Genomic DNA, 16,198 nt, shown 5'->3' with positions numbered 1-16,198 from the left:
ATGGCGAAAGTGAGGGGAGGGTTGGGTTATTTTTTATATTTTTGGTTTTTTTTTTTATACCTTTTTCATATTTTTATATATATTTTTGTAGGGGTTGGGTGGGGGTTAATTATTTTATAAATTGTTTATTTTTAACTTTTTATTTTTTTAGATAGGATCCATGCAGAATATATTGCCATCTATGGTGCGGCAATGCACCTGTGGAACCTCTGGCAATAGTTATTCCAGCTGGAAATTCCTCAGTTTGATCCTAGCCTTTAATTTTGATAAATGGGACTTTTAACAGAGGTCTTAAGATTGCTTACATAATACACTGCACTAGTATTAAAGTGCAGTTTAATATGCCCTTCAGCATTATGTTAAAAGGCTATGTATTTTTGTGGTTATAGTCTTTGGCTATAATTATATATTTGAATAAAAAAAATGTTAATTTTTCTTTATTTAGTACAGTTAAGACCTACATCTGCAGTCAGTCAGCCCACTTTCTAAAGTAAACTTGTAAACTCTGCAGCCTGTTGAGTCTGTTCTATTGATTATTAAAAAAGGGGATTCCTACAAATGAAAAAACAGAGAATAAGGATCATAAATGCTCCTAATCTCTGTACCTGAGATATGCTTGTGTTATATAAAAAGCTGTCCATAAACGATATACTTATAAGCAACACATATATCTTCATGTATAAGGGAGAGACTATAAAATCTCTGCAGGTCTAGATTTTAAATCTAGCCTGATTGTTATCAGTAATTAATATAAATATTAATTACCTGTCTCGTGGTTCCTTTCTTCAAGCTGACGAGGGTATATGTCCCGTTCACCTTCTCACTGGGCATCAGTCCCCTCTAAAAAGACACAGGTATGATAACATGTTCCTGATACATGCTACAGACGCTACTATATATATCTATATATATATATATATATATATATATATATATATCACACCCTAGGGCCAGAACTACTTATCTCAGGAATTATGAATCAGCATAAGAAAAAGGGACACATTGAGATTTAGATCATTTTGTTCCATAAAATAAATTGTACATTTTTTATTTCTTTTTTATAAAATATTTTATCTAAAATGTTTATATCATATCTAACACTTATGGAGATGTATGCCTTTTAATGTTGAAATGGGGGGGACGAGTTGAATAATTTTATTAAATGTTTTATGCCTCCCAACATTATGCTGATGGTATTACTTATTATTTTATCGACCGTTTCTTTTCTTTCCACTTTTTAAACTAATCCTATAAGAGGTCGTTTATCAGCGATCTTCATATGTCTCATATAATACACTGCACTGGTATTATAATGAAGTATATTATGCCTTTCAGCCTTATGCTGACAGGCAATGTTTAGTTATGGCTAATGTGAGGGGGGTTTTGGATTATCTTTTTTATATTTTTGGGGTAATTTTTCAGAAAAATTTGAAAATGAACACACATGTTCGTGATCACTTCCAGTACCACTATTGATCACCAGAATTGGAGGCCATATTGGATTGCACAATTTTCTGCAAACTTAGTTTTCTCTAAAAGAACTGGTCAGAACTGTGCAAAAATTAGCATACATGTTTGTGATCACTTTCTGTACCACAATTGAGCACCTGATTTGGCAGCCATATTTGATTGCACAATATCCTGCATGCATATTTTTCTCTGAAATTACTGGTCTGAACAATATGAAAATTTGCACACATGCTCATGATCACTTTCTGTACCACTATTGATCCCCAGAATTGGGGGCCATATTGGATTGCGCAATTTTCTGCAAACAGAGTTTTCTCTAAAAGAACTGGTCAGAACCGTGCAAAAATTAGCACACATGTTTGTCATCACTTTCTGTACCACAATTGATCCCCAGATTTGGCGGACATAGTTGTTTGCGCAATATCCTGCATGCATAGTTTTTTCTGAAATTACTGGTCAGAACAATATGAAAATTAGCATACATGTTCATTATCACTTTCTTTACAACATTTGCATGGTTTGGCCGCCTTATTGGATTGAGCAATATTTTGCAAGCATACTTTTCTCTTAAATAACTGGTCAGCTCAATGTGAAAATTAGCACACATGTCCACGATCACCTTCTCCACCATCAGGGGTCACAGCCATCGTGTGTTTTAAACCGTCTGTGCAGCTTGGCCACCTGTATTGCTGCTTGCAGCTATATTTAGTTTTTTTATTTACTTTTTACAATTATTGTTTTTTTTATAGAATTTCTGCCTTTCTATTTTCGTCTTTCCCATAAAAGAGCAACTTTTCACCACTGATCTCATTGTTTCTATGAAAAACTGCACTACTATTGTAGTGCAGTGTATTATGTGTCTCACCATTATGCTGACAGGCAGTGTATGGCTATGGCTATCATTAGGAGTTTTTTATGGGGTTATAAAGTTTTTTGAGCATTTTTATATATTTATTTTTCAGTTTTCTTAATTTTATATTTGATACAAAAATGGTTTTAAAAGGGATGTTTTTGTAGAGGCAGAGTTTTAGTTTTTTTTTTAATTATTTCACTAACCTTGTTTTTTTTCTTATTAGTTTTAACTATTCACATTAAGGGACTTAAAGCAGCCATCTTTTCATAGCTCATATATTAATAGACTGCAGTAGTAAGACAGTGTTTTATGCCTCTTGACATTGTTCTAAAAGACAATGTATGGTTACGGTATTGTCAGTGGTTTTATTTTTTTTTTTTTTTTTTAATTTTCTCTTTTTTTCCATATGTTTTTTGAGGGTGTTCTGTTTAATTAGTTTATTAACTTTTTAACTTTATTTTTGTTATTTTTATTCCATGAGAGGGCAATCACCAGCGATCTACTGATCACCCATATAATACATTGCACTAGTATTACAGTACAGTGTATTATGGCTGTCAGCATTATGTTGACAGCCAATGTTTAATTATGGCGAATGTGAGGGGAGGGTTAAAATATTTTTTTGTAGTTTTTTTTGGTTATTTTTAATACTTTTCGTATTTCTATATATATTTTTGTAGGGGTTGGGTGGAAGTTAATTATTTTATAAATTGTTAATTTATTTTTAAGAAAGGATCCATGCAGAATACATTGCCATCTATGGGGCAGCAATGCACTTGTAGAACCTCCGTCAATAGTTATTCCGGCTGGAAATCCCTTAGTTTGAACCTAGCCTTTAATTTGAATAAAGGGGACTTTTAACAGCGATCTTCAGATCGCTTATATAAAACCCTGCACTAGTATTAAAGTGCAGTTTATTATGCCCTTCAGCATTATGTTAAAAAGCTATGAATTATTATGGCTATAGTCTTTGGCTATAATTATATATTTGTAGCAAAAAAATATATTGATTTTTATTTACTTAGTACAGTTAAGTCCTAAATCTGCAGTCAGTCAGCCCACAGTCTAAAGCAAACTTGTAAACTCTGCAGTCAGTTGAGTCTATTCCATTAATTATAAAAAAAAGGGATTCCTACAAATAAAAAACAGAGAATAAGGATCATAAATATTCCTAATCACTGTACCTGAGATATGCTTGTGTTATATAAGAAGCTGTCCATAAATGATATATTTATTAACAACACATATTTCTTCATGTATAAGGGAGAGACTATAACATCTCTGCATGTCTATATTTTACATCTAGCCTGATTGTTATCAGTAATTAATATAAAGATTAATTACCTCTCTCGTGGTTTCTTTCTTGCAGCTGACGAGGGTATATGTCACATTCACCTTCTCACCCGGCATCAGTCACCTGTAAAAAGGCACAGGAATGAGAACATGTTAATATATATAACACTCTACTCATCCCAGAAATTATGACACCGCATAAGAAAAAGGAACAAAAAAGCATATGAAACACATTGGGATCTAGATTATTTTTATTTTTTATTTAAAATGCAGTATATTGCATATTTTTCATTTTTATTTATTAAATATTTCATCTAAATTTTTTAGATCATATACAACAGTTAATCATATAATGGGAATGTATGCCTGGAGTTGAATTATTTTATTAAATGTTTATTAATTGTATATTTGATACAAAAAAGTCGTTGAACCCCTTTACGCATTTTTACGTTTTTGCACTTTCGTTATTTCCTCCTTACCTTTTAAAAATCATAACCCTTTCAATTTTGCATTTATAAATCCATTTGATGACTTATTTTTTGCACCACCAATTCTAATTTGTAATGAGATCAGTCATTTTACCCAAACATTTTCGGTGAAACCCCAAAAAAATTTTCATTGTGCAACAAAATTGAGGAAAAAAAATGCCATTTTGTGACTTTTGGGGGCTTCTGTTTCTATGCAGTAAATTTTTGGGTAAAAATTGCATGTTATCTTTATTCTGCAGGTACATACAATTATAATTATACCCTGTGTCTTTTTTTCTAACTACCGTATATACTCGAGTATAAGCCGACCCGAGTATAAGCCGAGACCCCTAATTTCAACCCAAAATCCCAGGAAAAGTTATTGACTCGAGTATAAGCCTAGGGTGGGAAATACCTCATCCCCCCCTGTCATCATCCAGACCCGTCATTAACATCCTCATCATCCCACACATCCCCCCTTCATCATCCCCTTGTCATCATCCCACACATCCCCTTATCATCCCACACATCCCCCCTTCATCATCCCCTTGTCATCATCCCACACATCCCCCCTTCATCATCCCCTTGTCATCATCCCACACATCCCCTTATCCCACACATCCCCCCTTCATCATCCCCTTGTCATCATCCCACACATCCCCTTATCATCCCACACATCCCCCCTTCATCATCCCCTTGTAATCATCCCACACCCCCCCCCCTTCATCATCCCCACCCCCCTTCATCATCCCCACACCCCCCTTCATCATCCCACACACCCCCCTTCATCATCCTCTTCTCATCATTCGCCCTCAGTGGTCTTCAACCTGCGGACCTCCAGAGGTTTCAAAACTACAACTCCCAGCAAGCCCGGGCAGCCATCGGCTGTCCGGGCTTGCTGGGAGTTGTAGTTTTGAAACCTCCGGAGGTCCGCAGGTTGAAGACCACTGCGGCCTTCAACATGCGGACCTCCAGAGGTTTCAAAACTACAACTCCCAGCAAGCCCGGGCAGCCATCGGCTGTCCGGGCTTGCTGGGAGTTGTAGTTTTGAAACCTCCGGAGGTCCGCAGGTTGAAGACCACTGCGGCCTTCAACATGCGGACCTCCAGAGGTTTCAAAACTACAACTCCCAGCAAGCCCGGGCAGCCATCGGCTGTCCGGGCTTGCTGGGAGTTGTAGTTTTGAAACCTCCGGAGGTCCGCAGGTTGAAGACCACTGCGGCCTTCAACATCATCCAGCCCCCTCTCACCCCCTTTAGTTCTGAGTACTCACCTCCGCTCGGCGCTGGTCCGGTCCTGCAGGGCTGTCCGGTGAGGAGGTGGTCCGGTGAGGAGGTGGTCCGGGCTGCTATCTTCACCGGGGGCGCCTCTTCTCCGCGCTTCCGGCCCGGAATAGAGGCGTTGCCTAGACAACGACGCATCTGCGTCGTTGTTAAGGCAACGTGACTATTCTGAGGCCGGGCCCGAAGCGCTTAGAAGAGGCCTCCCCGGTGAAGATAGCAGCCCGGACCACCTCCTCACCGGACCACCTCCTCACCGGACAGCCCTGCAGGACCGGACCAGCGCCGAGCGGAGGTGAGTACTCAGAACTAAAGGGGGTGAGAGGGGGCTGGATGATGTTGAAGGCCGCAGTGGTCTTCAACCTGCGGACCTCCGGAGGTTTCAAAACTACAACTCCCAGCAAGCCCGGACAGCCGATGGCTGCCCTGGCTTGCTGGGAGTTGTAGTTTTGAAACCTCTGGAAGTCCGCAGGTTGAAGACCACTGCGGGTGGGGGAGTTCACTCGAGTATAAGCCGAGGGGGGTGTTTTCAGCACGAAAAATCGTGCTGAAAAACTCGGCTTATACTCGAGTATATACGGTACATACACGAAAATGTATGTTTAAAATTGTCATTTTCTGACCCCTATAATTTTTTTATTTTTCTGCTTACAGGGTGGTATGATGGCTCATTTTTAGCGCCGTGATCTGTAGTTTTTATCGGTACAATATTTGTTTTGATCTGACTTTTTGATCACTTTTTATTCATTTTTTATGGTATAAAAATGAACCAAAAATAGGCTATTTTGGACTTTGGAATTTTTTTGCATTATAGAAAGGGAGTAGGCGCAGGGTGTACAGGTACACCCTACATCCTTAAAGGGGTACTCCGCCCCTAGACATCTTATTCCCTATCCAAAGGATAGGGGATAAGATGTCAGATCGCCGCGGTCCCGCTGCTGGGGAGCCCCCTGGATCCCTGCTGCGGCACTGAGCTATCATTACAGCACAGAGCCAGTTCGCTCTGTGCGTAATGATGGGCGATACAGGGGACAGAGCAGTTTGACGTCATTGCTCCGCCCCTCGTGACATCACGGCCTGTCCCCTTAACCCCTTGGGGACGGAGCCCATTATAACCTTAAGGACGGGAGCATTTTTTGCAAATCTGACCACTGTCACTTTAAGCATTAATAACTCTGGGATGCTTTTACTTATAAATTTGATTCCGAGATTGTTTCGTGACATATTCTACTTTATGGTAGCGGTAAATCTTTGTCAATACCTGCATCATTTCTTGGTGAAAAATTCCAAAATTTCATGAAAAATTTGAAAATTTTGCATTTTTCTAACTTTGAAGCTCTCTGCTTGTAAGGAAAATAGACATTCCAAATAAATTATGTATTGATTCACAAATACAATATGTCTACTTTATATTTGCATCATAAAGTTTACATGTTTTTACTTTTGGAAGACATCAGAGGGCTTCAAAGTTCAGCAGCAATTTTCCAATTTTTCACAAAATTTTCAAAATCGGAATTTTTCAGGGACCAGTTCAGGTTCGAAGTGGATTTGAAGGGCCTTCATATTAGAAATACCCCACAAATGACCCAATTATAAAAACTGCACCCCTTAAAGTATCCAAAATGACATTCAGTAAGTTTGTTAACCCTTTAGGTGTTTCACAGGAATAGCAGCAAAGTGAAGGAGAAAATTCAAATTCTTCATTTTTTAACACTCGCATGTTCTTGTAGACCCAGTTTTTGAATTTTTACAAGTGGTAATAGGAGAAAAAGCCTCCAAAAATTTGTAACCCAATTTCTTTGGAGTAAGGAAATACCTCATATGTGTATGTCAAGTGTTCGGCGGGCACAGTAAAGGGCTCAGAAGGGAAGGAGCAACAATGGGATTTTGGAGAGTTAATTTTGCTGAAATGGTTTTTGGGGGGCATGTCACATTTAGGAAGCCCCTATGGTGCTAGAACAGCAGAAAACCCCACATGGCATACCATTTTGGAAACTATACCCCTCAAGGCACGTAACAAGGGGTCCAGTGAGCCTTAACACCACGCAGGTGTTTGACGACTTTTTGTTAAAATCGGATATGTAAATGAAAAGAAAAATGTTTTCACTAAAGTGCAGTTTCTTCCCCAAATTTACCATTTTTACAAAGGGTTATAGGAGAGAATGCCCCCAAAAATTTGTAACCCCATATCTTCTGAGTATGGAAATATCCCATGTTAGGACGTAAAATGCTCTGCGTGCGAAATACAATGCTCAGAAGAGGAGGAGCGCCATTGAGCTTTTGGAAAGAGAATTCGTTTGGAATGGTAGTCAGGGGCCATGTGGGTTTACAAAGCCCCCTGTGGTGCCAGAACAGTGGACCCCCCCACATGTGACCCCATTTTGGAAACTACACCCCTCACAGAATTTAATAAGGGGTGCAGTGAGTATTTACACCCCATCTTCTTCTGCCGCACGCCGCTCGCGCCGATCTCCGTCGCTGCCCTCCGATCACCGTCGCCCGCAGCCTCCGGAAGGGTAAGTGGACCTTCGGCGTCCTGCCCCGCCTATTGTGGGTGGGCATGACGGGGAAAACCAAAGTAAACCCCTTTGCCCACGATCTGCTATTGGTGGTCGCGTCTAGACCACCAATAGCAGGGATAGGAAGGGTGGCACCCCGGACACCTCACTCCTAACGCTTCAAGGAGATCGTAGTTGTCTTAGACAACCGCGATCCCCCTTCTATTCCGGGTCACCGGGGCACCATAGACCCGTAATGACCCGATATCGGCGCAAATCGCAATTGTGAATTCACTTGCGATTTGCGCCGATCGCCGACATGGGAGGGGTCTAATGACCCCCCTGGGCATTTGCACGGGGTTCCTGCTGATAGATATCAGCAGTCACCCCGGTCCCCGCCCGGCGAGCGGCGGGTACCGAAATTCCCACGGGCGTATGGATACGCCCTTCGTCCTTAAGTACCAGGACGCAAGGGCGTATGCTTACGCCCTTCGTCCCCAACAGGTTAATGCAAGTATATGTCAGGGGGCGTGAAGACTGCCACGCCCCCTCCCATAGACTTGTATTGAAAGGGGCGGGCAGTGAAGTCACGAGGGGCGGAGCCGTGACGTAACGATGCTCCGGCCCCTGTATTGCCCGTCATAACGTGCAGAGCGAACTCGCTCTGTGCTGTAATGGTAGCGCAGTGCCACAACGGGGATCCCAGGGCTCCCCAGCAGTGGGATTGCGGCGATCTGACATCTTATCCCCTATCCTTTGGATAGGGGATAAGATGTCTAGGGGCGGAGTACCCCTTTAAGAGGTTAATAACCATGAGAAAACGTTTATGTATTCCTTAGTTTGGTTAACCCCTTAAGGACACAGGGCGTACAGGTACACCCTGACGTCCTGGTACTTAAGGACACAGCTCGCCTGGCAGGGACTGGACTGGGATGCCTGCTGAAATCATTCAGCAGGCACCACGTGCAACACCCTGGGGATGCTGAGATGCCCCATGTCGGCTGCAAATCAATTCAGATTGGCAATTTGTGGCGATTCCAGGCTGATCGGGTCTGTGGTGACCTGTTTGCCGGAATATAGGGTTCATCGGAGCTGTCAGAGACAGCACTCATCATCCTGAAGAATAGAAGTGAGATGGCAGGGGTGCCACCTCCTCCTATCCCCTGCCATTGGTCGATCAGGACTGACAAACCATTGGCAGTTGGGGGGGGGGGTGTAAGTTGGAATCCCCCCTCTGCCCGCCCCTGGAGGTCCAAGAAGACCAGGGGGAAAGACGGTGGTGGGTGTCGGAGTACCCGAGGACGGCAAGGGACTGGTGATCGCGTCGGGACAAGCAGCAGGCAGCTGCGGAATCGGCGGCAGTAAGGAAACAGCGGTGGAGGCAGCAGTGAAGATCAGTGGTAAGTGATCTTCACTGCTGCCTTCTAGGAGTTGCCAAACTACAACTTCCAGCATGCCCAGGCAGCCAAAGGCTGTCTGGGCACGCCAGGAGTTGTAGTTTTGCAACATCTGGAGGGCCACTGTTTGGAAACCACAGTGCAGTGGTGTCCAAACTGTAGCCCTTTCAGATGTTGCAAAACTACATCTCCAAGCATGCCCAGACAGTCCAGGCATAATGGGAGTTATAGTTCTGTAAAATATGGCCCTTCACATGTTGCAAAACTAAAACTCCCAGCATGCCTGGACAGTCTGGGCATGCTTGTAGTTGAAGTTTTGCAACATCTGGAGGGCTACAGTTTGGACACCACTACACAGTGGTCTCCAAACTGTTCTCCTCCAGTTGTTGAAGAACCACAACTCCCAACATGTCCTTCGGCTGTCTGGGCATGCTGGGAGTTGTAGTTTTGCAACAACTGGAGGCACACTGGTTGGGAAACACTGAGTTAAGTAACAAACTCTCAGTGTTTTGCAACCAGTGTGCCTCCAGCTGTTGCATAACTAAAAATCCCAGCATGCACGGATAGCCAAAGAGCATGCTGGAGTGTTAGTAGTATGCATCCAGCTGTTGCATAACTACAAGTCCCAGCATGCCCAGCTGTCACTGCATGCTGAGAGTTGTAGTTTTGGTAACAGCTGAAGGCACACTGCTTGCGAAACATAGAGTTTGTTACCAAAACAAACTACAACTCCCACCATACATGCTGGGAGTTGTAGTTTTGCAACAGCTGGAGGCACGCTGGTTGCAAAACACTGAGTTAGGTAACAAACTCTGTGTTTTGCAACCAGTGTGTCTCCAGCTGTTGCATAACTACAACCCCCAGCATGCACGGACAGACAAAGGGCATGTGGGTAGTGGTAGTTTTGCAACAGCTGGAGGTTTGGTCCCTTTTTCTCCTTTTACCCCTTATGAAAAGGTACAGTTGAGGTCTACTCCAGCGTGTTATTGTAAAACAATTTTATTTTTACACTAACATGCTGGTGTTGCCCTCATTTTCATAAGATGTAAAAGGGAAAAAAAAGCCCCTCAAAATTTGTAACACTAAATACCCCAGGTGTGGATGTAAAGAGCTCAGCAGGTGCACTACGGGGCTCAGAAGAGAAGGAGCACCATTGGGCTTTTGGAGAGAGAATGTGTCTGGAATTGAAGGCCATGTGCGTTTACAAAGCCCCCAAGGTGCCAGAACAGTGAAACCCCCCACATGTGATGCCATTTTGGAAATTACATCCCTCATTGAGTGTAATAAGGGGTGCAGTGAGCATTTACACCCCACAGGTGTCTAACAGATTTTTTGAACAGTCATCCATAAAAATGAAAAATGTTATATTTCATTTGCCCAGTCCAATGTTCCATAGAACTGTCAAAAGCCAGTGGGGTGTAAATGCTCACTGCAACCCTTATTGCATTCCGTGAGGGGTGTAGTTTCCAAAATGGGGTCACATGTGGCACCATGGGGGCTTTGTAAACGCACATGGCCCCCGCCTTTCAGCCCAATAGTGCTCCTTCTCTTTTGAGCATTGTAGTTCACCCACAGAGCACTTTACATCCACATATGGGATATTTCCATACTCAGAAGAAACGGGGTTAAAATTTTGGGAGGCTTTTTCTCCTATTACCCCTTGTGAAAATGAAAAATTTGGGGTAAATTTTTCATTTTCACGTCCAACTTTAGTGGAAATTTGTCAAACACCTGTGGGGTGTAAAGGCTCACTGTACCCCTTGTTACATGCCTTGAGGGGTGTTGTTTCTCCAAATACTGTGCCATACGGGGCTTTTTTTTGCTGCTTTGGCACCATAGGTAGTGTTGGGCATGAATATTCACATTTCAAATTTGTTTTTGCAAATATCGCAAATTCGCGAATTCAAGAATATGGCAAATATATTTGCTATATATTCAAAATTACGAATATTCACTTTTTTCCGCATATTCGCATATGTGAATTCCTTATTTTCAATTGTGGGACAATTAGAATGATGCACATACACTTGTCAGAGGTTATCAACAACATCCCTAGCAACCAATAGTAAAGTTGCCCACCCCCTCACTGTTTTCTTCCTCAAATACACAAATTTGCTAATATTCACATATGCGAATATTCACATATGCAAATACGCGAAATTCGTGAATATAGGATGAATATTCATCTATATATTCGTGAAATATCGCAAATTTAAATATGGGAAATGCCGCTCATCACTAACCATAGGGGCTTCCTAAATGCGACATGGCCCCCAAAAACCATTTTAGAAAAATTTCCTTTCCAAAAGCCAAATGTGGCTCCTTCTCTTCTGAGCATTGTAGTGCGCTCACAAAGCACTTCACGTCCACACATGGGGTATTTCCATACTCAGAAGAAATGGGGTTACAACTTTTGGGGGGCATTTTCTCCTATTACCACTTGCAAAAATGGTTAATTTGGTGAAAAAATTTCAATTTAGTGGAAAAAAAAATTCATTTACACATCCGACTTTACCAAAAAGTAGTCAAACACCTGTGAGGTGTTAAGGCTCACTGTACCCCTTGCTACGTGCCCTGATGGGTGTAGTTTCCAAAATAGTATGCCATGTGGGGGAGGGGGTTTGCTGTTATGGCACCATAGGGGCTTCCTAAATGTGACATACCCACCCAAAAACCATTTCATCAAAATTCACTTTCCAAAATTCCATTGTCGCTCCTTTGCTTCTGAGCCCTCTAGTGCATCCACAGAGCACTTTATGTTCATATATGAGGTATTTCCTTACTCGAGAGAAATTGGGTTACACATTTTGGGGGGCTTTTTCTCCTTTTACCCCAAAAAAGAACATGTTAGTGTCAAATATGGAGATTTTCAATTTTCTCCTTTACATTGCTGCTATTCCTGTAAAACACCTAACAAACTCTCTGAATGTCAATACAAGGAGACAGGACATGATGCGAGGAGGTTGAGAGGTTCCTCCCCCCCGCTTCCTGCCCCCTCCGTGGACCAAACACATGCTGCTGGTCTGGGACACCGCTCAGCTGCGCTGAAAGCTGGGATGTGAGTATGCTGGATGGCGGTGGTGCAGAGGGACCTGACCTGACACAGCAATAGCGAGCAGGGAGCAGTGGACTGTGAGCGTAGCGGCCCCCACACGAACAACACCACACACAGGTGCCGGCAGCGCTGTGATCTGGAGTGGAGGCTCAGAAGAGGCAGTGAGTGGGAGGAACCCGGGTCTGTGTTGTGCTGAGAATGCAGGCAGAGTAAGAGTGTGACCCTGGCGCTACTGGAGGAAGACACACTGAGGAGGCTGATCCATGGCTGCTCCAGGGACCCAGCTGAGATTCGGGTGAGATCCTCCCATATCTGTCTTGTTATAAGGATAAAACTGCTGCCACAGTGAACAAACTGTTCTAAAAGAATAGGTGTGGGGGCAAGTTTAGCTCACTCAATAATAAATCCCCCTTGTTGCGATTATAGCTGTGGAGGTGAACGTTGCCACGTTCGCCTTGTATGTTTAAAGTCGATAAAGAAGGTCCTTCTGCATAAGAAATAAGAATTTATCTACAAGAACGGGATTTGGGTGGAAAACCCTAATTGGGACAGTGTATTTTTTTCTTCTCCTGAGTATAAACGACACCTGGTAAAATGCCTGTAGCACTGCAGGAGCAGGTCTATAGTCTGCAGATAACTGAGCTTCTCCTGTGATTCAACAAGCTGAAAGTGTCCGTTGGAAATATTTAGTTGATAATCTTTTCTGACAATCCCGGCGCAGCATATGAAATACACGTGACTGTTCTGGGTGGGACAATATATTGACAGCTGGAGGATAAGATGGCACCCAAGCAGAATAAAACACATAGCCCAACAAAGGACGCTAAAGCAGCTGGGAAAGTGGATAAATATTTTGTCTCGCCGGGGGCAGTGCCTAGAAATCGTGGACAAAATAAAACCAATGCAGGAGATCTGGTATTAGATGGTTCTATAATGGAGAAGGAAGGGGATGTTCCCCAACCTGCCCTAGATAAAATATTAGCAGAAGTTGCAAAATGTAATACTTCCATAGATGTTCTGTCCAATCAAGTGGGGGTTATTGGTGTGGAAATCAATTTGATCAGGGAAGATCTAAAGAAAGTCAGGGAGAGGTGTACAGAAGTGGAGACAAGAGTGTCGGGTGTGGAAGATGAGGTCCATAAATTAAAATCTGAAGTACAGAGGATGTCAGGGGAGAATAAGTTACTAAATCAAAAAGTGATAGAATTCGAAGACCGCTCCAGACGGGCAAATCTTAGAATCTTGGGTTTCCCAGAGGGAGCGGAAAGTAAAGATGTGATAACTTTTATCCAAACATGGTTGATTGCGCAGTGTGGGGAGGAAAACCTCTCTAAACACTTTAGTGTGGTACGTGCGCATAGAATTCCGTTCCATCCCCCGCCAGTAGGGGGCAGACCACGTACCATAATACTTAAACTTCTGAATGATAATGACCGTGACAACATCTTGAGAATAATGAGGAAAAAAAAGGAGATAGAATACAATGGAAATAGAATTATGCTTTTCCCAGATTATGCAACTGAAACACAGAAGAAGAGATATACTTTCAGGGAAGTTAAAAAGAGACTTGCACATAATGGAATCAAGTTTGCTTTAATGTTCCCAGCCAGGCTGAAGGTTTTTTACAACAATGAGACGTTCTTTTTCTCTAGCGCAGTAGAAGCGGTGGACTGGATGGACACACAGGGATTGAAAAATAGTGGTTAAGGTCCAGGGGGGGATGGGGAGGGGGGACAATCACGTAAGGCTAGAGATTTACCCGAGATGGCAGGTCACCGGGAGGAGGGGGGAGGGGGGATAGGGAAGGATGGGGGGGAGGTTTGGGGAACACTGGGGAAGTTTTTTTGTCTCAAAAAATGTTTTTTTTCTTTCCCTTTTCTCTTCCTTCTTACTACGATGTTTATTGTGTTCAACTGGACTGTAAGAGAATGACCGCGGATGACTGTTAAGGCTGTGATATGGAATATATGAGGACTTGGGGATAAAATTAAAAGATCAGCGGTAATGGGAGTTATTATGAAGCACGCACCAGTTATAGTCGGGTTAGTTGAGACACATTTAACGAGAGAAACAGTAATGGTTTTGAAACGTAATGTTTGAGGACATTATTACCATTCTTTTCATACAGCATATTCACGGGGGGTTTCAGTGTTAATCCGTAGAAACTTAAATTGGGAATTAATTAAAAAAAGGGTAGATGATGAGGGGAGGTTTGTTTTTTTATATGGGAGACTAGAAAATGTAAGATGTGTATTAGCATTTGTATATATACCCCCGCCTTTCTCATCCGCGCTCCTTCTTAAACTATTAAATTTTTGTGTGAGTTGCGGAGAATGCCCTGTGTTTGTCATGGTGGGTAGGAACTGCTTCCTAGATGAGAGGTTAGATAGATGGAGGGCAAGCGGGAGTAAAGGAGAGGTGGGTTGAACCCCCCTGGCGAAAGTATGTAATGAACTGGGACTCAGCGATATTTGGAGGATTTACAACCTTCAAAAGAAAGAATATTCATGTTGGAACAAGACCTGTCAGACTATGTCCAGAATAGATATATGTCTGGGAAATGAATCTAGTTTAAATAAGGTGATAAAAATACATTATTGGGTTAGATGTCTGTCAGACCACGCAGCTCTAGAAGTACTGATAAAAACAGAGGAAGAGGTAAGAGATGGGTTCCAGAAAATTAACCCTCACTGGTTAACCCCTTTCCGCAGAATGTCATATATAAACGCCGGGTTGTGCAGTGCGTTCGCGCATCCCGGCGTTTATAAATGACATTCAGTTAACCCGGCGATGCGCAGCATCGCACGGGTTAACTGGCAGAAGTCTCGCTGTTTCCAGCAGGGGACAACTTCTGCTTCACCCCCAGGACCATCAATTGATGGTCCTGGTCAGCGATCACTGTGATTGGTCCCTGTGGACCAATCACAGTGATCTGGGGTGAAAGTTCAGATCCCCCGCACTGCCCGCCCCTGGAAGTCGGGCAGAACGGGGGACGAAGGCTGCGGGGGCTCGCGGGGACCTGCGGCATTCGGGGGGAACACGTGGGGACCGGCGGACTTACCTGATCCAGCGGCGGGACCGAGGAGCAGCGCGGGACCGGCCACGTGGACGAGCAGCGACGGGTAAGTATGTAGTCCTCAGAGGCAGCAGTGAAGATCTTCACTGCTGCTTCTAGGAGTCTGAAAACTACAACTCCCAGCATGCCTAGACAGCCTTTGGCTGTCTGGGCATGCTGGGAGTTGTAGTTTTGCAACATCTGGAGGGCCCCAGTTTGGAGACCATTGTATAATGGTCTCCAATCTGTGCTCTTCCAGCTGTTGCAAAACTACAACTCCCAGCATGCACTGACTGTCCAGGCATGCTGGGAGTTTTAGTTCAGCAACATATGGCCCTTCAGATGTTGCCGAACTACAACTCCCAGCATGCCCTTCAGCTGTCTGGGCATGCTGGGAGTTGTAGTTTTGCAACAGCTGGAGACACACTGGTTGGGAAACATTGTTTCTAACTCAGTGTTTCCTAACCTGTGTGCCTCCAGCTGTTGCAAAACTATGACTCCCAGCATGCACTAACAGACCATGCATGCTGGGAGTTGTGGTTTTGCAACAGCTGATGCAAGCCCCCCCCCCCCCGCCCCCTGTGAATTTACAGGGTACATTCACATGGGCGAGGCTTTTACAGTGGGTTTCTCGCATCTTGAGATGCAGCAAATTTTGCGCTGGGAAACTCGCTGTAATCCCCCGCCCATGTGACTGTACCCTAAAAACACTACACTACACTAACACAAAATAAAATAAAAAGTTAAAAACACTACATATACACATACCCCTACACAGCCCCCCTCCCCTAATAAGAACGTCCGGTACACCACTGTTTCCAAAGCAGAGCC

The 16,198-nt window shown here is 43.3% G+C and overlaps 1 long non-coding RNA gene across 1 annotated transcript in view; it reads right to left on the bottom strand.

Annotated features, from left to right (window-relative positions):
• The window catches only part of LOC130356080 (uncharacterized), a 56,856-nt gene that overhangs the window by 29,913 nt on the left and 10,745 nt on the right, over positions 1 to 16,198 (bottom strand). The window contains exons 2-3 of the long non-coding RNA XR_008888769.1: positions 3,668 to 3,740; positions 766 to 840 (exon numbers count right to left, since the gene is read on the bottom strand). This is a non-coding gene — a long non-coding RNA (uncharacterized LOC130356080). The remainder of the gene's footprint in view (positions 1 to 765; positions 841 to 3,667; positions 3,741 to 16,198) is intronic.

This window comes from Hyla sarda, chromosome 2 (assembly GCF_029499605.1).
Source record: "Hyla sarda isolate aHylSar1 chromosome 2, aHylSar1.hap1, whole genome shotgun sequence".
Lineage (NCBI taxonomy): Eukaryota > Metazoa > Chordata > Amphibia > Anura > Hylidae > Hyla > Hyla sarda.
This window is presented reverse-complemented; position numbering and strand designations above follow the sequence as displayed.